Source organism: Erpetoichthys calabaricus, chromosome 7 (genome assembly GCF_900747795.2).
Source record: "Erpetoichthys calabaricus chromosome 7, fErpCal1.3, whole genome shotgun sequence".
NCBI lineage: Eukaryota > Metazoa > Chordata > Cladistia > Polypteriformes > Polypteridae > Erpetoichthys > Erpetoichthys calabaricus.
The window spans coordinates 43444866-43468589 of NC_041400.2; the positions used below are offsets into that span (position 1 = coordinate 43444866).

The 23724-nt window shown below is 38.4% G+C and overlaps 1 protein-coding gene across 2 annotated transcripts in view; it reads left to right on the plus strand.

Annotated features, from left to right (window-relative positions):
* LOC114654324 (receptor-type tyrosine-protein phosphatase delta) overlaps nucleotides 1-23724 on the plus strand; it is a 2007901-nt gene that overhangs the window by 794851 nt on the left and 1189326 nt on the right. For both annotated transcript variants that reach the window (XM_051929989.1, XM_051929990.1), the window contains one exon: nucleotides 9443-9487. The gene's annotated coding sequence lies outside the window, so the exon portion shown is untranslated. The remainder of the gene's footprint in view (nucleotides 1-9442; nucleotides 9488-23724) is intronic.

Below are 23724 nucleotides of genomic sequence, written 5' to 3' on the forward strand. Positions count from 1 at the left end.
TGTACTCGTTTTAGCATTTGTTCTGGAAAGGTAACCATTTAATGAAGGGCAAAGTCATTTTGCTGCTAATCAACATGCCATGTCACGTGTCCCTGCCTCTGTGTGCAACAAAATGGTTGCTGTGTAACAAGTTATTGTACTTAAACATTACAGGTACTAAAATGAATGAACAAGACGTGAATTTTAAGTAAACAGAGTTGGTTTTAGAAACAAGAAAAAAGAAGTCTAGTTGAATGATGTTTAAAGACACTCCATGTTGTTAGACAGTAATCCTGGCTGAAGTGAACACCTAGTAGCTACTGGAGTACTCTAGAATCTGATTCTAACATCAAGGCTAAGCTATTTACTAAAGTGTAACAATGATCTAGTGGAGAAGATGCACTGAATACTATCATCTCTCTATAGCATGTAACACAATTCACTAAGAAATAAATATTAAACATCATTTTGAAACTGTAAACAATTATGTGTCCGATGTAATGTACAATTTTTAATATCACCTAGCTGCCAAAAACTGAAAATGCTTTTGAAAAAAATACTGTTACAGTACTTTAATTGTTGACATCCATGGAATGCCGATTAACATTACATACCTTTGTTGTCCCATTTAAGAGAAAGAGTGAATCTGGAGGAAAGATGACCTTCTTGCCACATAGCCTTCATTACTGGAATGTGTCAAGCACTCTTATCATCTCTTTGAATTTGTAACACTTGTCCGCCAACATTCTCTTGACATAATTGGATTGAGGACTAGGGAAATGGGTCAGATACAGGAGCTTGCTGTGAGGGTCTCCTGTGAAATTTTTAGCAGCAGATTTGCTGGCACTTTCCATGCATTCTGCATTGAATGTATAACAGGTTTGGCTTTCTTTGTTCTTTGTAGTTGTGTGGGAGTGTGCATATGTGCCAATATTTGTATGATCATCAACATTTTCCCTTATTACAACCATTGTGACAGTAAATATGGTGTAAATATATTGCATCACTTATTTTAACTTGCTGTTTTATCCCCAGAGGATGGTCATCTGTTTAAAAATTGTAGGCACACTTGCTTGACTTATTCACCTGTAAGTTTTTTTGTAATAAACCAAATAAATTCATCTTACAGAACTGTAAAAAGACACATGGTCACACTTTCAGCTTAAAGTTGTCAAAGTAGAATTGTGTTTGAGTTACACAGGGACCACATGAGGAGAAATGCGTGTGACACTGTGTTACATAGAAAGCCGCCAGCAGCAGATGTTGACTTGAGAGATATGAGACATGGTAAAGTCTTCAGTCATTTCCCAAAATCAGACCCTTAAATATCAAGCATGATGCTACAATAGAGTTCAACATTTTCATGCTTTTGTCATTCATGTGTAATTGGACTGTGTAGGTGAATGACAAATCCTTATAATGATTTTATGAATTTGTTGGAATTTTCCCAAACCATCAGAGAGGAGACCAATTAACTAAAAAAATGGTCTGGGAGTAATTCTTTGGCAGCTGCAGGTGTTTTCTGAAAACTGGCAGTACATGCAACTTTCACATTAGTCAAATGGATGTCAGCAGCAAATGCTTTGAGTGCTGAATGGAACGTATGCCAACAGCTTCCGGTTGCATAGGGCATCCCTGGTCTCTTTACATTTGAAGGCCTACCAAGATTTTGTATACGTATACTTGCCTGAGAACAGCAACATCAACAATAATGACAACTATAATAATAATAAAATAATAATAATAATAATAATAATAATAAACGTGTGCATCTGAGCATATGCCACAATACATTAGTGATCCATCCAGGGATGGTTCCTTCTTTGAGTCCAATGCCACCAGGATAGGCTTTGGTAGCCCGCAACCTCTGGGTCCACATTCCAGCAATAAAGGGAAGAATGGATAAAAATTAAAAAAAAAATAAAAAAGAACAGATTTTGATTTTCATTGTCTTTTCATGATGACAGATATTCTTAATTAGTTACTAACATTCTTCTTTCTAACAACAGACTTTATGATCATTATACATTTTCTAAAGAAAATAGGTTATATTACAACATCTTTTAATATGTAGTATCAACACCAGGTTGAGCATTAAGTATGATGATTTTAGTTGTAACATCTGCAATTCTATAAGAAAGTATTATGACTCTGTGTATTTTTAAAAATTCCTGAGTACTCATTTAAAAATTCTTGTTGTACATAGCGGTTTCTGTTTTGGGTTTTGAGAAGTGTGGTATCATATGGGTTTGTATTTTGTATTTTTTTATTATTAACATTATTTTTAGTTATTAATGAAATAATTCTGCTGTTTCTGTCACCATTTTATTTTTTATGTGTGCCACAGTGTTGAGCTGCTGCTTGAGTTGCAGTGCCGGTTGTTACAGAGCACATCTCTGGAAATAACAAAATTACAGTTATTATCTGAGTTTTCAGATATCCTAAAAAAACACTTTTGTGTTTGTGTGTGTTTAGTTCTTATGCTTTAATTTCCCTGGTTCCTGACTCTTTACTCTGACCCTTTGATTTGTGATTTGGTATTGGTGTATGATAGGCAAGATCTCTTTTTTTTGACTTTGGCGTTGGTCATCCCCATTATAGTGATGGTTATCTGGATTTGCAATTGGCACGTGAAGTCATGTTGGTATATAAGTTATCAAAGTAGCACAAATGGGAGATATATTAGCCAATTCAACCAAGCTTGGGACATATGAGAGACATTAGTGTAAAGTTACAGTTAACTGTACTCACCACAGCCATTCAGTACATTTACAGATAGTTTAGGGTGCTCTTTTGGCATTTTCCATAGTCAAAAAAGCCCCAGGTGGAATAAAAGTTTAATATAGGGCACATATTAATATATCCATGCCAAAAGCACAAATTCAGCACAACTAGCATTGCAACTTAGAACCAAAGTCTAAGCTTAAGTTATATAAGTTAGCTGTGCTAATAACTGTTAGAAATAAATGTATGTTATATCAGTTGTGGAAAAAACTTACATCCCACCTGTGGTTGACTCCTCTCTTACACTTGATGCAAGAATATGTGTTAGCACCTGATAGCTCCAAAACTAAGAATATGGTAATGTGCCATGGCACAAAAAACTGTAATATAGTAATCTTTCCAGAAATACATAGACAAGCTGACAATCATCTCCCTATTTACCCTTTTCTAGGGGAGTATGGCAATCATGATGGTATACATACACCAATGCACATAACCACCTCGTTAGCTGGCCAACATACATGACACAACTGTGTTTAAAACACTAACTTACAGAACATGTAATCCACTTCCGGATTAAAGTTTCAATGAGAAAATTTAGCACACAAACATTCCAAAGGAAAAAATAAATAAAACAATAATTCCAAATCAAAAGAAAATGGTCTTTAAGCCCCCTTATCATTATTTGTAGCCGTATAATTAAAGCACTAATTGAGCTTTAATCATATCCTGGAGAGGTCAAGGGAAAAAAATGTTGTCTAACTGATGTGATTTGCTCTACCATTTTGCTCTGTGACTTGTGAAGGCCTTCAACTGAATTCTATATTATGTTTGCTGCTTACAATATACTGTTTTTTTACCTTTTTCTTGGATTCTGTTTTTCTTGAAATTTTTGGATACATTGGCATGCACTGTGTTTTGCTGTTTTGTGGTTTTTTCCTTGTGGCATGTGAGTCCCTTTCTTGCACCCCAAAACACGAGGCTGAGTCTCAGTACTTTATTCTGCTTGAAACAGGAACAGCACGGTTATTTATTTTATCGGGATCTACCACCCTTCTATACACACACACAGCAATCAGGCAGGATCGTGGCCAGGTTAGTGGCCAAGTAATACTGTTCCCTGCATTTATAATGTTCCTTGCATCACCCATCGAAAACAAGTATTTATAGAGCGACTGACAACTGACTCGGATCTGATTTTGCGGCGAGCCGCTGTAGCACTGGGAGCCTGCGGTTGCCCCAGTGATGGATAAGTTGTCTTCCACAGACGCATCAATCGTGCTTTGGTACACTCTTCACTGTGTTGTCTTGTTCGGATTTAAAAGAGTCCTGTTCAGATTTAAAAGAATTTAAAAACCTCACAGCCTATTTTTAACCCTGTCTCTGCAAAAATTGTTCAAGAATGGTTTAAGGAACATGACAAAAAGTTAAATCTGTTGGCTTAGCCTCCAAATTCCCCACATCTCAATTTAATCGAGTATCTGTGGGATATGCAGGTAAAACAATTCAGATCCACTGTGCAACTATATATACTGTATAATCCATAAGTCTGATTTGGGTGGTTACCTAACAGGTAATGCTTAAGCGAACCGACCGCCGTGGTGCAATGTCTTTGCCTCAGTCACTGACATCCTATGTTCAATCTCCACAAGGGGAAGCAAAGGTGCATACGTCTGATGAGCCCCAATTAGGGTGAAACACGTGTTGTGTACTCTTTATTTGTATTATTTGGCAGATACTATATAACATGTCTATGATCTGCTTCTCACAACTGAGAGGGTGTGGCAGATGTTTGCAGACTACCCACCAGCATTACCTGCTAGGTTACAGCCCATATAATCAGATTGAGATTAAATCTATCAATGTACTACTCCGATCTACACCCTGTCAATTAAGTGAAGCAGGTTCGATCCCTGAAAGGGGAAGCAAATGTGCATACACCTGATGAGCCCCAATTAGGGCAAAATACGTGTTGTGTATTCTTTGTTTTATTTGGCAGGTACTATATAACAGATAGTTATCTCTGAAAACTCTGTTTTTCATTAATGATATACGTAACATTAATGATTTATATGATGCCACAAACTGAGTATGTCCAAGTTGTGACCAATACTGATGCCTTTACTTTTATAATCATAGCTACTAGAAGCCAGAATGTAGCCAGAGTATGACATTTTATTTTTCATAGCTTCTGTACACTATCTAACAAAATGAGTCCATTATAAATCTCATTATATACAGTTTGTTGTTAAAGGACACAGGGAAATATAATCCATATTGGCAAGAGTAAGCATAAAATGAATAGGGGAAGACAAAGTCAAAATTAAGTCAAAACATCTAAATAGGAATCAGGCAAAACACCCTAAGTAAATGAATAATCAGTTAAAGGATCAGAAAAGTAGTACTTATAAGCATTATAAAATCTTTGGACATGCTGAGGACTATTTTCTAATAATAACATTTTGACATTCAGTTTTTCAGTGCAATTTATAAATATTTAAAATAAATTCTTATCCAAAAAAAAAGCAACAATCAATAGTCAATAGCTGAAGTGAGAATGTACTACAAAAAGACTGACATTCAACAGCCTCAGTAATAATAAAAGGAATAATAAATTAAATTTTTATAATTAATAAAAAGAATTCAGGTAGTTGGTGTGCTCTAGCTGATTATGGTATGTACAGCATGGGGTGAAAACTGATTTTAAATCAACTGACTTCAGTTTGGATGCTGCCGTACTATGTGCATACAGTTTAAATCTATTTAGTTCAGAATAAGTCAGATACAGTAATTCACCGAGCAAATTTTAGAACCCTGAAAAAGACTTCTAATTTTTGTTAGGTTATGTTACCACACCATACACTGATGAGATCAAGTGGGAAAATGTTTTAGTTCCATGGTAAAAATTTAGTATATTACATCTCTATATATATAAAATCCAACATCTGTCTGTCTGTATGTCTGTTTGTTTTTCATAAGAGAACTACTTAATGGATTTAGGTCAAGTTTTTTTCTATAATTTGCTTGAACATTCCGGTTGATTTTGAGACCTCTCTCATTACGCTATGTATCATACTTTGCCTGCGGTGGGTTGGCACCCTGCCCGGGATTGGTTCCTGCCTTGTGCCCTGTGTTGGTTGGGATTGGCTCCAGCAGAACCCCCTGACCCTGTGTTCGGATTCAGCGGGTTGGAAAATGGATGGATGGATCATACTTTGCTTGTGGTACCGATTTTTTTGGGCGAATCCGAGAGACATGCACCATTCATGCACCAGCCACGGGGCATGTACTTTACCTCCGCTTAGCTTGCAAACGAGAGAACTACTTAATGGATTTAGATTGGGTTTTTGCGACTTCTCTCATCGTGCTAAGAATCATAGTTCGCTTGCAGGAGAGATATATCTGTGCTAATCTGAGACGGAGGCTGCGAGCCGATGGGAGGAGGAAGCATGACGTCAGGAGTAGGGAGCCAGGCGGGGCCCTTCCTCACTGACCTGTTTCACTATTACGTGGGCAGAGTCATGAGGGATGGTTAGTATATTATATTAGTAAAATTTAGTGTATACACATTGTGCATTTCCATAATCAGTTCAGAAAGTAAAGCAGCTTTTTGTTATTTTTTATTGTCACTTTAAGGTTTTATGTCCTATTCTGAACTGTAACAATCTTAAAATTATATTTAAAATGTTGATTTCTCCCCCGTGACCCTGTGGTTGGGATATAGCGGGTTGGATAATGGGTGGATGGATGTTGATTTCTAGGACTTGTTTGTAACATTATTTTTGTTTAACAGTAGAAGAACTAAACTAATAACTAAAAAACAGAGAGGTTGCTTTGCAACCACAACATAGTTTTTGTACAAGGAGACATTAGAAGAAGCACTATTCAGATATAAATTATATATATATAGGTATATATAATATCTATCTATCTATCTATCTATCTATCTATCTATCTATCTATCTATCTATCTATCTGTCTGTCTGTCTGTCTGTCTGTCTGTCTGTCTGTCTGTCTGTCTGTCTGTCTGTCTGTCTGTCTGTCTGTCTATCTATCTATCTATTATATAATAGTGCCTTTCACATCTGTTTATTATACAGTACAGTTCACATCTATATATCTGATCATTCTTCATGCTCTTGTGGTCTTCATAATACTGTCAATGCACATCTTGGCCTGTCCAGTACCAGACCCATAGGACAAATCCAGGGTAAAATGTATTACATCTTTTCCACCATGCTGCCTAATGTGAAAGCCAGCTTTCCCATTTCTACTGTGCTCCAAAACTTTAGTCATTGACATCCATGGTCCCCTTATTCTTCCCATAACTTGCACTATAGATATGGAAAGGAAAAGGTGCACCTGCCACCCAAATGTTATATTACACCTTTCTCTAAATTGCCCAGTCCTCTGCCAACTTGCCTATTTCCCCATGCTGCCATAACCCATACCATAATGCCCACACCCCACCTCCGTAATCTTCCATTAACTTAGGTTTCCATCTTTCCTATAACAAATCTATAGCATAAGTCTAATCCCAATCATATTCTCCCTCTGCTAATAGAGTACCAAGTCCTTGGCCATTCCCACTGTAACCCATAAATCCACATCATACAATCACTAGTCCTCTGGTTTATCATTTGCCACTCCTACAGAGAATTCCCATGCTAATTTTATTCTACACTTGCTGCCACTCTGCCCAGCCCTACATCTTATAATATAACTCACCCCCAACCTCAGGATACCTATACTTTCTTGAACATAAATCATGCCTTGCTTTCCTTCAGACCTGAAAATCTCTCAATTATTTTCTGAGTAAACTGAGTCATTTTACTAAGCCTGCCAAAAAATTATCCTCACTCATATTGTCTAGAGGAATGTTTCTCAGCCTTTTTTTCTGTAGTGGCACACACTTTGTAATCAAACCCATCCCAATGCACACCACTATCTTACTAACCACAAACACATATATATCTCATACACTTGTACTCTTGCTCAACTGCCTGAAAGGGCGAGATCACTAGAGAAGCCACTTCAAAAATGATCTCAGAGATCAGCTTTCGCAGACATGCCACTTAGTGAGCACTTTGGTGGCATCGCCAAGCTGTTTCGTCCCTTAGTCCGTGTCTCTCTGCCTCAGAGGCAACTAGTATGCCCACTATCCACCATCCTTGTGAGGCTTGCTGGTGATCACACACTCAGGTGTAGATGGACCAGTCCAAAGTGCTCTAACATCGCAGAACTGCTTAAATGCCAGCTTCTCCAGGTAGACCTGTGTGTAAGCTTGTCCTCTATCACTTGTCAGCTGCTGAATTCTTAAGTCAGGTCGGTTCGGTCAAAGCTCCTTTATCTTCTTTTTTTCTTCAATTAAACAATTTATGAAGGGGTATTTCATTAAAGAAATCACTGAATTTTCTTTAATTTCTTAACATCCAGTTGAAGTTGTAATCTCCCTAAAGTTGAGCCCGGTCATCTGTAGTTGCATTAATGGCGGGTGAGAACCGTGAACCATTAAAGTCAACAAGACATAGTACATTGATGATTGTCCGATCATATTAGATTAAAAAATATGAAAACAATACCTGGAAAATTCTAAAAGCAACCAATTAAAGGGCAGCCTCAGGTCACCTGCTTGCCAGAGTATCAAGGACTTACATGTGCTCTCATTAGGATGGCACCCTTCACTCAGGAAATGCACATAACACATTACATAGTTCTCCAAGGATATTCACACAGAAATGAAACAAATACAAGTCAGAACCAATTTTTAATGGATGTTGACATGTGCTGACACCAGGCATATTGTGCAAATAAACACATTTATTTTATGATTATTTCACATTACCTAATTAATTTAAGTAGAGTTTTTAAAATATTTGGTGGGAGAGTGGCACCCCAAATTACAAACCATATTGATATTGATAAAATACAAATAGCAAAATATCATATCACTTGTATAATTAATCAGTAAACTTCTTTTCAAAGTCATAATATTGTAGAGAGTTTTTCTCAAACAGACTTAAACTGTTCATTTATAACCAAATCTCAATACTGTCATTTAAAATCCAGAATGTTTTCCAATTAAGTCCTAACTACAGGACTATATGTTCCTTGCCACAGGCCACAAATGGATCAGAAACAAATGAAAGTAAATCCCTTACAATTCAAGCCTCATTTTGATTTATTTTTATCATCTCCGAAGACTTTTTCTTTATGTCTTTTAGTATTTAACGTGAGCAGACTGGAAACAGAAATTCCTAGTCTAAGTGATGAAGAACTATAGAAGACATGTTTTCCAAACAAAAACGTACTGAAATAGAAGGGAAGTGTGCATCTATCTGTCTTATACTCTACGCTTCGGGAAATAGAATGAAGAAAAAATAAATACAAAGTGTATCTGCTGTGTTAGCTATCAGAAAGCTTTACATGTTTACATTTTTCTTATTGCCTATAGGTACATCTTTACATGTTTTATTTTATGTTGTTCACCTGTGAAAGTGTTCTTTAAAATGCAAACATTTGACATTGGTACATATAAACCTCCTTCTTGTCTGCATCCCATTACCACAAAGGGGTGCAAATCATTGACCTTCTTCTTCAGTCGATTTGAAGAGTAATTTAGAACTTTAGTGATCCTCATTTTCTAGGAATCATTGCATTGAGCTCAAATGCAGTTATGATTTTTTTCTTTAATCCTTCATGCTGTTTAAATATGTTTATTATATATTTTCCCCCACAGTTCCCTGTCCTGAGACGGCAACAACAGGATGTACCTTGGAGGAAGGTAAAACTTTTGAACTTTTTAATCACAGTTTTCTATACAAAGTATCATCATTGGGAATTATTATAGAAAAATATTCTCAAAAACTATTTCTTGCAACTTTTATCTTTAACCAAGTCAGAAGTTTTCTTACTTTTTGTTAATTCGGGTTGTGTATTTGATGGGGGTTATTGATGTTTATTATATTTATTTATTTATTTATTGAAGTTTTGTAAAAAGCTAAATCTATCTATTTATCTGAAATGAGAACTGTGTCTGAAATGAGAAGCATAAATGTGCACTTTGCTTGAATATCAGGCTGGTTATCTGATGGGAGGCTTTTACTCTGAGGGACTCTCCCACTCCTTAAATAAAACTGGTGAATATAAACTGGCATGGCATGAATCAGTTTGGCGGTGTTAATTAGTCTGTCTAATTACTGACCAGTGCACAATTGCTAGAATAATAAAAAGCTAAATATTGTCTTATTGTTAGTGACACCTTCTGCTTTTTATTTACCACTGTCTCTATGCCCCAGTAAAAAGACTGGTCAGAATCAAGTGTCATGTCGGTGATGAGACTGCATTAGCCATTGGCAATGTTATCATACCTATCATTTTGTTGCCAAAGAGGATTGTGTTAAACCTGTCAAGGAAAATTAAATATTACTGATGCAAAAAATCAAGCTGATACAGATCATCATGTGCTATGTTGTTAATCTGGACAACAATGAAAAATAAACGTGAAGTACAAATGCAGTACATTTGGATTTATTTGTCTTTCTGTGAGAGTATTTATATGTTTGAATAAAGATGTGTTATATCAATGTGTTGGATAGATAGATAGATAGATAGATAGATAGATAGATAGATAGATAGATAGATAGATAGATAGATAGATAGATAGATAGATAGATAGATAGATAGATAGATAGATGAAAAGGTTAATGTTCAAAAAGTATACACTAGCCTGATGGTTTGTTGTTATATCAAATGGCAGCTAATAAGCATCTTAGAGCAAAACAGCAGAATTAGCCTTGTACTGCAGGTTGGCCACAGTGTCATAAAGAAGGCATAGAGTATTGTTTATTAAAACTGACATCCTTCTTTCTGCTGCAGCTTCCAGAGTCCTGGCTAGTTGGCAGACTTCCTGATTGCCTAACATTTGTTGGTATCTCCTCTTCTCATGATATGTCGACAAATCAAATTGAAAGCAATAATTCTATTACCTAATTAGGATTTTTAGCACAGTGGATTACTTTCCTGACTATGGAGTAATATATATTTTTCATTTAATTATCCCATAAGGACCCCTGTCTTTCACTTCCCATAGATTTTACTTAAAACCTTTAGCTTCATTTCATCCTTCCTTTCTTCAGTAGACCCTTGTCAAAGATCAAGATTACCAATGGCTAGATTTAAAAGAACAGTTAAGTGCCCCTGACATGACAACTCTTCCCCCCCAATTGGCATCCACTTCTAGTTTAACTACCCATAATGTCCTCTTCTCTGTTAATTCCCACATGTTTCTGCAGCTTTTAAATTTAAAAGGCCAGACAAACCCCAGATAACCTATCCAAAGCAATACTTAGCAGTGGTTCATGCATAATATAACACTTCTGCTTGCTTCCACCAATTGGGCTAGCCGACCTTTATAGATTTTTTACTGTGTCCCTTAATTCCACTCTGATGAATCTGTGCTCCAGGAAAAATGACTTCTATGGTTGTCACTATGCACATATGACTGATTCTCTTTGTTCCAATCAGACTGCCCATCTATATTGTTTATGGAGCTCTGTGTTTGTGTTTATTAGGCATCTCAGAATTACTCCTAGGACTCTGCACTAAAAGTCTGACTGGGTTAGAAATTTGTCCTTGGTTTAATATTACCTCACAAGGAGAGGTGGAGAAAGGTGTAAAATTTGTGTATTACCTCACATTTTGTAAGGGAGTTCAAGTTTGGTGCAAAATTCAAGAAATGGTTGGTCGTGACATACCCATATCATCGCTACTATGACACTGCATTGTCCCCGTGGCCAAAAAATGTAATGTTATCAACACATTCATTTCAGCTTGCAGTGCATGGCTTCTCTGTGTAGGTGGAGCAGTATGATGATGTACAGATTTGTTATGCATTTTATTCCATCTCTGTCAAATTGATGTCTTTTTTTGATTTCATTGTAGTCCAGTGTTTAGATACTGAACTCTGCCTTTTCGCCATCTTCTGGCAACTCCTGGTGAAGTTAGGAGTAGTTTCCTAAATGAGAAAAATTGCTATTACTCCTGCTGCTAAGAGTAGGGCCAAATGTGTGTCACTCTGAGATTTTTGAGCCAGTTAGGTCCTTTTCCTACATTGAGTCACTTGATAAAGTCTGCCACTCTGGATCTTACCCTTCTATTGATTTTTCTATTCTTCACATCCTTTAGGGGTCTTTAAAAAACAAAGCACAAGATCCACCCACTCATTCTGAGGATCTACATACTCCATTTAGGACCACACTACTATAAACACAGCCACCTATAACTATAGTATGTAGAGCATGGGTGTATATACCCATATTCATTTCATAGATAGTGCATTTCTTTGGGAATATCACATATTTAGCCTCAGTATTTTTAGTTTGCTTTTGTTGCATCATATTTCAATAGTATGCATGCAGTGACTTTCCATCTTAGTAAAAAAAAGTGATTTGCATTGTCAGCATTATTAGCCTCTTGATTTTTCGGGGTCATTTAGCTGCTGCTGACACCAACCATACTGATTTAAGTGGCTGTGACATTCAAAGCTCCATTGAAATTAAGTGCAAGGGTGAGGGTATTTATGTAAAAGTGACAAAGCTGATTGTTCTTTCTTTATAAAGGCAAACTATTTCTTTTAATATGCACAAAAGAAGTCACAGGCAGCGAATGGCTAGCTGAGCTCTGGGTTTTATTTCCTCCTTTATTATAAATGATGTCCTTAAGTAACCTCTTCTGCATTCCATATACTCTCAGCCACACTTTATAATTTAATCAAAAATATGTGAGATGACATCAGCCATGCTGATGTGATTTAAGGTGCTTTAAGTCAGACATTAAAGTCAGAATGCCAACCCCCTAGTTTAAGAAATCACAGTCTGAGTTTATGTAAAGTATACTGTATTAGAAGTAGTAAGGTAGAATATTATATTACAGTTTTGTGCTGCTACTATAAGGCCAGAGATCTTCTTTTACTGGTCATCAGCCTTCAGTTCAAATAAGTGAATCCTGTCTTATAATCTGTTGATCAATGCTTTTCGGTTGCATGTAGCACCATGCAAACAACACATGACATAATACTCCCAAGAGTTTTACAAAGAAGGCGTTTCTTAGCATATTCTTAAGTGTAATGTTTAATGGAACGCAGTCTTCAATTTAACCTTTTGCATTATGTGCTCTTCAACAAGAGAAAACAAAGCAAAATGAAATTAAGGTTTTGTATATTCTGACACACCATACAAGTGCTTGTCGAAATATTCACCTTATCTATAATGGACCCACAGAACTGCTATATTCAGCTGTACTTGACAATTTAGCACCTTCATTGCATAATAGCATCAGCACATCATTTTCTGTAGGAAGTGTGTCCTCATACTCCTGCCCTTAGATAAGTAGCCCCTGCTGTTTTACGTAATTATGGTTGAATTGCTGTGGAAAAGAAAATTACAAAATCCTTCTTCAGTGATTCTAAAAATGTAAGCACCATTTTATTTTATTCATATATTTACAAGCAGCAGAAACATGCATAGCAAGTATACTTTTCAGAAAGGCTGGGACTATCAATTCACCTTTTCTCTCTTCAAACTGTAAGAGATTTGAAATAGGGAAAACATTTCTGAAAGAATTCTTTTGTATTTGAAATGGCTTCTAGAACAAACAGGAAAAGAACCTCACCGCTTACCATTTTGCAACATTACTGCAGCAGCAGGTAGCAATCAGATTGAATCCTCCTCCTTTAACTACCTTGAAATCACCTAGTATTATGACTTCAGCTCCCAAAGACAGCTTCTAAATGCTCACTGATGCCATAGAACTGCAATCAACTGTTATTTTTGTGTAGGCTGAAAGCTGACGAAATTCTGCTTATCTGACTTTCAGATTGTGAGGTGCTACATGTTTTCAATATTAGAGTAATCTTTTCTTCATATTTATAGTGCTTTAGCACATATATTGGCACCGATGAATGCATTTGGAGTAGCTGGAATTGAAGCATTTCCATTCATTGTTCTGCCTCGTTCTCTGTCTCCCTTTCTTATGTTAAAATACCTCTGTATATGCCATTCTACAATAATCAAATACAAAAAGAATATTTTGTTGTTAAAAAGGCAATGATTGTTATCAGCACTGAATAACTCTGTTTTTTCAAGCCTGTTGTTTTGGATTTTGCTGCCTTTCACAAGTGCAAAAAGGTTTCCACCAATCTGCTAAATGAAGATAATATTGTATTTTTTTAAACTGTGAATACTAACATCATAGAAGTAGTTATTGTGTGTTCATTTAAGAGCCTTAAATTCTCCTAGTTCAGAAAAGGACAGGCAAATCATTAATATAACTTAGTGAACTGACTCAACCTTAATGTTTTATTTCCATCCTAAATTTTCTGGTTTTTGGTTTGCAGCAGTGGTTTTCAACACTCACTTTGGGCTGTAGGTTTTCAATCCAACCCATCAGTGACTTCCTGAACTATTTATTTATTTAGCTGCACCTCAAGTCAGAAAACCACAGTGTGATATTTACGGTACTTTTGTAATAAATTAGAATTACTTGCATTTTTGCCACAGCTTTTAATGCTCAATGCTTTTATGTTGGTTTTTGTTCTTTTTTCCATGAAGCTTGCTCCATTTTCTTAAGTGCTCATGCTATAATAACTAAAAATACCTAAAGCTAAATTAATATGAAAGCAAAATCATTCACAAGCAAGATAAAAAACTACCTTTTCCTGGCATATTCAACACTAAATACTTCCTACTGTTCTAAAATAAGTCAATGAAACAGGTTGGAAATTTCAGAATTGACACAATAAATGCAGAACAAATTACTTGGAGAGATCCTTCCATTGCCAGGTTGTAAAGCTACTGGTATAGAGTCTTTCATACTGGCATTTCTTCAGGAAGTTTTTCTAGTTCACATTAGACCAGTATACTGGATTGAAAAGGTACTCCCAATATACTTGCCAGTTCTACTTGTGCATTGTTTTGTTCTGAGACATCTCTACCATGCATCATGTCCTGTTGCCAAAGTCTTAACACACTATGTCAGCTCTAGGATGCTGTGTTTCATTTCCAGTCTAGTCTTTGTCATTGTGGAGATTGCATAGTTCCTGCATGTCCTTTTGCTTTTTCTTTGAGTGCTGTATCTTTTCACCATATCCCAATGTTGTGTATGTTAGGTCATATTAAAACTGTATGTTTATGTGGTAGAGATGAGTAAGAGTGAGTGCTAAAGTGTGCTTTGCGATGCACTAGAGTACTGTCCTGTTTCTCTAGAGTCTTGTCCTGGTTCCTGGATGGACTCTCCAAAGGTGGAAAAAGCAAGCTCAGAAACTGAATTTTTTTACTGGATTCTGAAAGTGTAAGCTGTTCTCTCATCTGAGGATGGCATTAATTAAAGCCTAAAATACGAGTTAAAACATAGTTTCTATCAACATTGTTTGGTCCAATATAACCCTGGCAAGTGACTTGCTATTGTGGGACACATGGTTATCTTTTATTAAAATTTAAATCCATACCTGCAATCTCACATTATAGAAATTCTTCTTCTGTTAAAAAAATTGGATTAACCCTTAGTCAAAAAGGATGCTTTATGATTAGACAGCACCTTGTGGTTTACTTTAACATTTTAAGCCCCAAGGCTCTTATGTACGGTATAGATCTACACAATGGGTTACTATTAAGACATACATAAAAGTTGTCAGATTTAGCTTTACTGATCCATGAATATTTAGATCTCTTGTCACTACTGTTATTCTGCTCTGTCACATAAATAATGTTGAGTCTAAATTTTTTGTGTTTTATTGTTTTTAACACAGGGTAACACAGTATTGTCACTATATACTGTAGTAGGCTTACAAATGGCGGTCCCCCTTTGACTTAAGACCTTACAATGGTCAATCCACAATGAGGCTGAGAAATTAGCCTACTGAGCCAAAGGAACATTTCCAAAGCCCTACAAGTTTACATCTACTCTTCTTCAACGCAGGTTATTGACTTCATGATACTGCAGAAGGCAACATATTCAGTCCTTAACTTTTTTTAAAGTCTCCCACATTCTCGGTCCAATAGTTTCCAACTTAGATACATGACGGGGTGTTCAACTCCGTCGACACTCTGGTTCAGCATGGCACCCAGGACTGTGTCCGAAGCGTCGGTCTGGAGGATGAAAGGTAAGGAAAAGTTAGGAGCATTCAATACCGGAGTTGACGTAAGGGCTTGTTTTAGGTCACAAAATGCAGTTTCCGATTTATCATCCCATACCACATAATTCGGATTCCGAATTATTCCGCTCTCTCTGAGAAACAGGGAACGAACCGGCGATAGTACCCCGCCAATCCGAGAAAGGCTTGGACCTGCCTCTTGGTTTTCGGACGGGGCCAATTTAAAATGTCATTGACTTTGGAACACTGTGGCCTTACAGTACCCCAGCCCACCAGGTAACCCAAATACTTGGCTTCAACCAACTCAAAGAAACACTTTTTTGGGTTAATCCATAGAACGGCTTCTCCTAGTGCCCGCAATACCACTCGTACCTGCTGTAGGTGGTCCTTCCAGGTGCTGGAATAAATGACAACGTCATCCAGGTAGGCAGCACTGTATGCACTATGGGGACGGAGCATTTTGTCCACCAGACGTTGGAAAGTTGCAGGTGCCCCATGTAACCCAAATGGAAGGACACAATACTACCAGTGTCCACTAGGGATGCTAAACACGGTCTTTTCCTTCGCTGAATCCGTTAAGGGAACCTGCCAGTACCCCTTAATCATGTCAAGAGTGGTCAGAAATTTAGCCTGTCCTAGCAGCTCGAGGAAGTCGTCCATTCATGGCATTGGATATGCGTCAAATTGGGAGACCTGGTTAAGCCTACGGAAGTCATTGCAGAACCTCCAACTCCTGTCAGGCTTATCGACCAATACGATGGGACTGAACCAGGGGCTATGACTTTCCTCCATTACACCTAGTTCCAGCATCCATTTGATCTCTAGCTCCACTTCTGCACATTTTGCCTCAGGAATCCGGTACGGGCGTTCTCGGACGATTACCCCAGGTTCCGTCACTATGTCATGTGCAATCAGGGAGGTCCGTCCCGGGTGTTCACTCACTACCTCAGGGATAGACAAGACAACCGATTCCAGTTCTCGTCTTTGACTGGTGGTCAAATTAGGGCCAAAGTTAAGGTCTACTTTATGAGCAAAGAAAGAGCGGGGCTGGCCGGAGAAGGGATCAGGATCCCTGTCCTTCCATGGTTTCAGCAAGTTGACATGGTATACCTATTTGCTTGGCCGACGATTTGGTTGTTTTACCAAATAATCAACAAGCTCTTTCCTCTCCTTAATGTCGTAAGGGCGTTGCCAATGTGCCAACAATTTAGAATGTGAGGTAGGAACCAGTACCATGACACGGTCTCCCGGCTGGAACTCCCGAAGAGATGTTTAGCGGTCGTAACAACGGGCCTGGGCTGCTTGCGCCTTTTCCAAGTGACCTTTTAATATAGGCCGGATTTTAGCGATCCTATCACGTAACTGCGCAATATACTAAAATATGTTAGTTGAAGGGAGGGCCTCTTCCTCCCAACCTTCCTTTAGGATGTCCAATATGCCCCGAGGTTGTCATCCATATAGTAATTCAAAGGGTGAAAACCCCGTAGAGGCTTGTGGGACTTCTCAATAGGCAAAAAGGATGAGTGGGAGGAGCTGATCCCAGTTCGTCCTATCCTAACTGACCACCTTGCATAGCATCTATTTTAGGGTCTGGTTAAACTTCTCTACTAAACCATCGGTTTGAGAATGATACACCATGGTTTTCAAATGTTTGATTTTTAGTAACTTAGCAGTTTCCCTGAATGTTTCTGAGGTGAATGGCGTCCCTTGGTCCGTTAGGATGCCACCCGCGAAAAGACCCCTACCAATTCCCGTGCGATAGTTTTGGAATTAGCTGAGCTCAATGGTACAGCCTCAGGATATCGGTTCGCACAATCCACTAGAACGATTATATATTTATATCTGTGGGCCTCAAGGGTTCCTCCAGGTCAACCCCAATACGTTTGAAAGGGACGTCAATCAGGGGTAGGGGAATGAGAGCAGCACGGTCCCTCCAAGGAATCTGTTGTAGTTGGTATTCTGGGCAGGATGTGCAAAAATGGCAGACCTCCTCATTGATTCCCGGCTAAAAGAATCTGAGCTTGATATGCTCAAGTGTCTTTTCGGAGCCCAGATGGGCTCCCAGGAGGTGGGTATGTGCCAATTCACAGACCTAACGCCGGTAGGTCTTGGGGATTAGCAACAGGACCCATTCCTCCCCGTCGTGTTCAACTACCCGATATAAAAGATCATTATTTAGCACAAAGTGAGGACCTTGTGGCATAGGATACTCTGTGTGATGGCCGTCTATCAGGACTACTGCATTTTTAGCGAATTTACGGGAGTCATCATTCCACTGTTCCCTTTTAAATTAGGCCGGCATCTGTCTGAATTGAAAATGCAGAGCTGTGAGAGAGTCAGAGGTGACCTCAAAGGACGTGGTCTCCCCCAGTGCCGCCGTGGCGTTTGGAGATGACGTATTAGCACGTGATGGCCCAGGGATTTCCGGTGTGGAGCCAGCCAAAGACGCAGTTTCTGCGTCCATTACTAGGCGTGGTGAGGGTTATACTGCTTTTACTATCTGACCAGTCTCGACCAAGTATAACCGGGGATGGAGGATTTTTCATAATCGCAACCGCCAACTTTTTTACCGTCCCCTCATGGCTGATATAGCTATCAGTTTAAGCCATTGTTGTGGTAAAACCAAATGGCAAGCAACGATGGAGATGTTACTGCCTGAATCAAAAAGGGCTGGTGTTTTGAAGCCGTTTACAATCACCTCTCCCGTATGTGAGAATGCCAGAGGATTAGCAAGAGCACACACACACACACACACACACAAAATCTCTCTCTGTCTTACCACAGACCCCCTTGTAACCACACAGAGGCAGCTGCTGCGTATCAGGAGGTTGCGAGGTCTGCTAAGTCGTGTGGTTATGGAGCTCCGGTATAGAGACACTAGCACGTCCAGGTTCACACAGATTTTTTTCTGGTACTCCCGGGTAGGTAACCGCTCGTGATGTCTCTATTATTTCAATGACGGAGGCCATGTTTTTAATTGGCTGTCCCCAGGCCGGCTGGGTGAGCTCGCTGGGAAGTGTTCTGAGCAGTAATGCACAGGCTACCTGCTCCACGATTTGCCACGGGCTATTGTGACCTCGCCGTAACCAGCAGCCAACTTTAGTCCATAACCTTATGGCCTGCGGAGCAGTCGGCAGGTGGGGTTTATATATCCACTGAATCACCCTCCTTGCCTGCCAACCTGGGGCACCCCCACATTTATACAGGGATTTTCCCCCTATGTGGCTCCACTGAGCGGTCCCTCCTCCTGAGAGCCCATACTCAGTCCCCAATGATCCCCTTTTTGAGCCTGGCTCTAGTCTGTGGTCCCTTCGTCCACCTGACCAGGACTTCAGATTACAGCCCTGGGTCGAAGCACCCCTCAGTTCCCAACTACCCACACCAACTGCCTCCAACCCGGCAATGCAGGGATGGTACTTTCCCACCTGAGTCCTTAATGGCTGGAGGTTTGGATGTTGTGTCGAGGCTTTTTTGAGGTTCTTCTCTGGTCTTGTTACGGAGGCCATCCTGCTGACTACGTCACTGTAAAATAAGACGCCTTGACACAAGACAAAGGTTTGGGGCAGCCACCCGTGTACTTGACCTTGGCTGCAAAATAAGCAAAATATTCAACACAATAGTGTACAGAACGGAGTCCAAAACTGAACTGATCAACAGAGGAAGGGAGTGGGTTTTTATAGGGAGGTTGGCAGAAGTGATGTGGTCCTCGGGGCCGGGACAGGAAGTGATGTTGTCCTCGGGGCCGGGACAGGAAGTGATGTGGTCCTCTGGGCTGGAACAGGAAGTGATGTCTTCATATTCTGGTGGAATTTCCCGTGTCTGGTCTGCGGGGACAAAATAAGAAGGTTGAATGCACCCCACCACCCTCCGGCTGGGCATGGAATTCCTTTCTTTTGGTGCATGTGGCTGGCTCCCATGTGCACATGTATGACAATATATATAAATTATTGGTACCATCTAATAAAATTATTTCTTGATCTTTAACATAGTTGCTAGGTATTTTTCTTGGTGTTACATCCATACACATTACAAGGTACATAAAATTAAACAACAAAAAAACATTATATACAGTAAACACATATTTAAAACAATATAGTAAAGTAGAATTTCACTCCAACCCAGTGATATACTAGGTAAGTCCTAAATAAAATAAACGATATTAAAACAAGACAGGATGAGACAAAGATGAATCACAGACTGTGTTTAACCAGAGTGACTTTAGTAGAAAAGAAATTGTTTCTATGTCTAGTAGTTCTTGCCTTTAGTGACTGGTAACATTTGCTTGATGATAATATCTGAAAGAGATGGTGTAGTCTTTGGTTATATTTCTGGCTCGTTTTCTGACCTGTGATGTTTACAGAACCTTGATGCAGTCCAGTTTCAGTCCTACAATCCTTTGTACTGTTCTAGTAACATTCTGCGGTATATGTTTGGAGTGAGCAGATACATTGCCATACAAGACTGTTACTGTATATAGAAAGTGAACATGCTTTCAATTACAGTTCTACAAAACTGTATCAGCATGGATTGGGACAGGTTAAACTTTTTAAGTTGATGGAAAAAAAAAGACCTCTGCTCAGTCCATCAGGACTGAGTTTGAGAACTATTGGTGAAAACATTGAACATACTGTAAACATCAGGGTTGCCAGATTAGTTTAAGCCCGTGACTCACTGTGTGACCCTGAGCAAGTCACTAAATGTCCTGTACTCCAGCTATAGAATGTATCTGTAAATAACTGTAATGTATCCAGATATTATAATATGCCTTAGATAAAGACTTTTGTAAAATTAAAGTAACATCAGTTTCATTATTGAACTTTGTACCAGTATTATAATTACAAGCATAACAGCTATAAGACAAAAAGTTTAAGGTTATGTTTGTTTTACAGCATATTCCATGAGACTTTCTTATTTGAAATTACATTTCCATGTAATTCAGTCATTCTTTTAGCTTTATCTGTTGGCTCACTTTGCATTTCATTATTGTGTGGCAGGTATTTCAGGATAAAGAAATAAGGGTTTTTGAACCCTAAAAAGCAAGTTACTTAAAATTAAAGCAAAATAAGTATGATCCATTAGCAGCAGGAACTGGTTAATAGTTAAGAAAATGGCTGGAATGAAAACCTTTTGTCACTGTGGGTCTCCAGGATCTGAGTTTGGCACCCCTGATTTAGCCCATGCTTTTATCCAAGTGTATAGTGCAATTGATCACATATTTTTACAGTTGGGGCACTGCCAGTTTAAATAACTTGTTCAAAGTCATAGCAATGGGTGAATGAACTGGCAACTGTGTAGTTGTTTCTTGCATCCAATCCCTAAGAGACCTCAATCCCAGCATGTTTTAAAAATAATTACTGAGAAAAGAATAATTTTTGCCATCTCCATAATGTTTCCTACAGTTTTGTCATGTTTTTGGTTTAGGCTAAAAGTCAGAAAAAAGAGAAGACATGGAGAGAAAAAAAAATAACATTTCCTAAGGCAATCTCAATTTCTAACAAGCAGCAATGGTAATAAGCTGGAAAAACCAAAATCAGCACAATGCACAAACAGTGTTAAATTAGGTTAAATGTTAGTTTTTCCAATGAAAGCCAATAATAAATAAAGAGGTCTCACTTCTTAACAGGAGCTATAAGTAAACTGCCTTTCCATGGCAGAAGGTGCTCTTTTATTGACAATTTATTGCAGTTTATGTGAGAATGACCTATGAAGCAGATGGCTGCGCTGACCGTGTCGATATATCAGACTATTAGGGTCATTTAACAGCTTCGATAACTCAGAAGAAGCAATGCAACACGTGTCTGACAGGGTCAAACATGTGAAAACTATACTTAAGGGACACAGAAGTAGCAGTTCTTTCTTATTAACAAGTAGCAGCTACTCATTATGATATATTTTATGCTTTGTTTTCTTTTCAGTTAATCTTTTAACATTTTACTGAAGGTAAATTTGACTCTAGTGGTATTATATAACAGCTAAACCTTGGAAAACCTTGAAATCACACAATAATTATAATGAGGTCTGATGATCTCATAAACCATGGGTCATAAACTCCAGGTTCATAAACCTGCTAAAAAGAGTGAAATATTGCAGTAGTGATGCATTGGCAGACCTAATTAGTTATACATCTGCAAATCATCACGAGAAAAAGTTTCTCTGCTTTATTTTACTGTGTTAAATAAATGTAAAAATGTTGTAAATTTACACGACAGCTCAATTACAAATGAAGACACATAAAGTAATGTTTAGCGATCATACAATTTGTTTTTGTATGGTTATGTTGTCATGCTAATTCTCGATTCTAGTTAAGCATTTTCAAACTGACATGCTTTTAGATGTATATTTTTGTAAGTTTCATTGCTACCAAATGAATCAACTGTTCACACTTTTAAATATAACAGATAAAATGTTCATAACAACTTAAAGCCTTCTCTATGCTTCATTTAGAAAATAGTGACCAAAATCTCAATATGATAGGTATGGTATACCTTACACCTAATTAGCCACTATATTAGATACGCCGTCCAATGTAATCTAATGGCATCATAATATATATGTTGTTAATGCTATTTTTGTACACATAGTCGGCTACCAATGACTCTTGTGTGTGGAGTTCAGTTCAAGGACACAGACATGGCAGTAAGCACCAAACACACTAGCATAGGTTTCTTTATACATCCTCCAGTTAATCCAAAATGCTGCTGCAAGAATTATTACAAGAACAAGAAAATACGAACACATAACTCCAATTCTTAAATCCTTACACTGGCTCCCGGTTAAGTTTAGGACAGATTTAAAAATCCTCCTTTTAACATATAAAGCATTAAATGGCCAAAGTCCGGTTTACTTGTCTGAACTTATCATGACTTACAAACCAGTGCGCACATTAAGATCTCAAGATGCCAGTCTGCTTATGATTCCAAGGATTAATAAAATAAAAGTGGGAGGTTGAGCCTTTAGTTACAGGGCCCCTAAACTGTGGAATGGTCTGCCTGCTACTATAAGAGATGCCCCTTTGGTCTCAGCTTTCAAATCCCGGCTGAAGACTCGCTATTTCAGTTTAGCATATCCTAACTAGAGCTGCTGATTAACTGTACAGACTGCATCTCTGTCGTTAGTCATTAGCACTAAAACATAAGTGACATGATAGTTATAATTTGTTACTAACCCTTACCTATTCTGTTTCTCTTCTTGGTACTCAGATGTGGCACTTGGTGCCACAGCCCACCTGCCAAGTGTTTTTGCCTGCCTAAGGTAAAGTCATCTGTGATGGAGAATCGCAGGCATCATTGGGTAGATGGGTCTTTTTATCAGATTGGCTGGCCCAGTGCTGTCTCAGCTGTGGGAGCCAATTGGGGGAGGGAGCTTGATGGCTGAGGACTCCAGGACTCTAAACAAATCCAAATCATATTATGTGATATTATCTACTGTTAAATTCTGCTCCATACTTGTAATATTTTTATTTTTTACTGTATTGAGGATTACTTGTGTTCTGTTCTATGTATTGTATTGCATTGACCCCCTTCTTTTTGGCACCCACTGCACACCCAACCTACCTCGAAAGGGGTCTGTCTTTGAACTGCCTTTTCCAAGGTTTCTTCCATTTTTTTCCCTATACTGGTTTTTTTTGTGAGTTTTCCTTGTCTTCTTAGAGAGTCAAGTCTGGGGGGCTGTCAAGATGCAGGCCTGTTAAAGCCCATTGCAGCACTTCTTGTGTGATTTTGGGATATACAAAAATAAATTGTATTGTATAGGTTAACAAACATCAAGGTAGTGGGGTTTATCTTCAGTAGACCATTGCAGCCAATGATGTCCAATGTGTCATTTCCTATGGGTCTGTTGGTGGCTAATAAGTCCTATCCTGGAGCTGCATA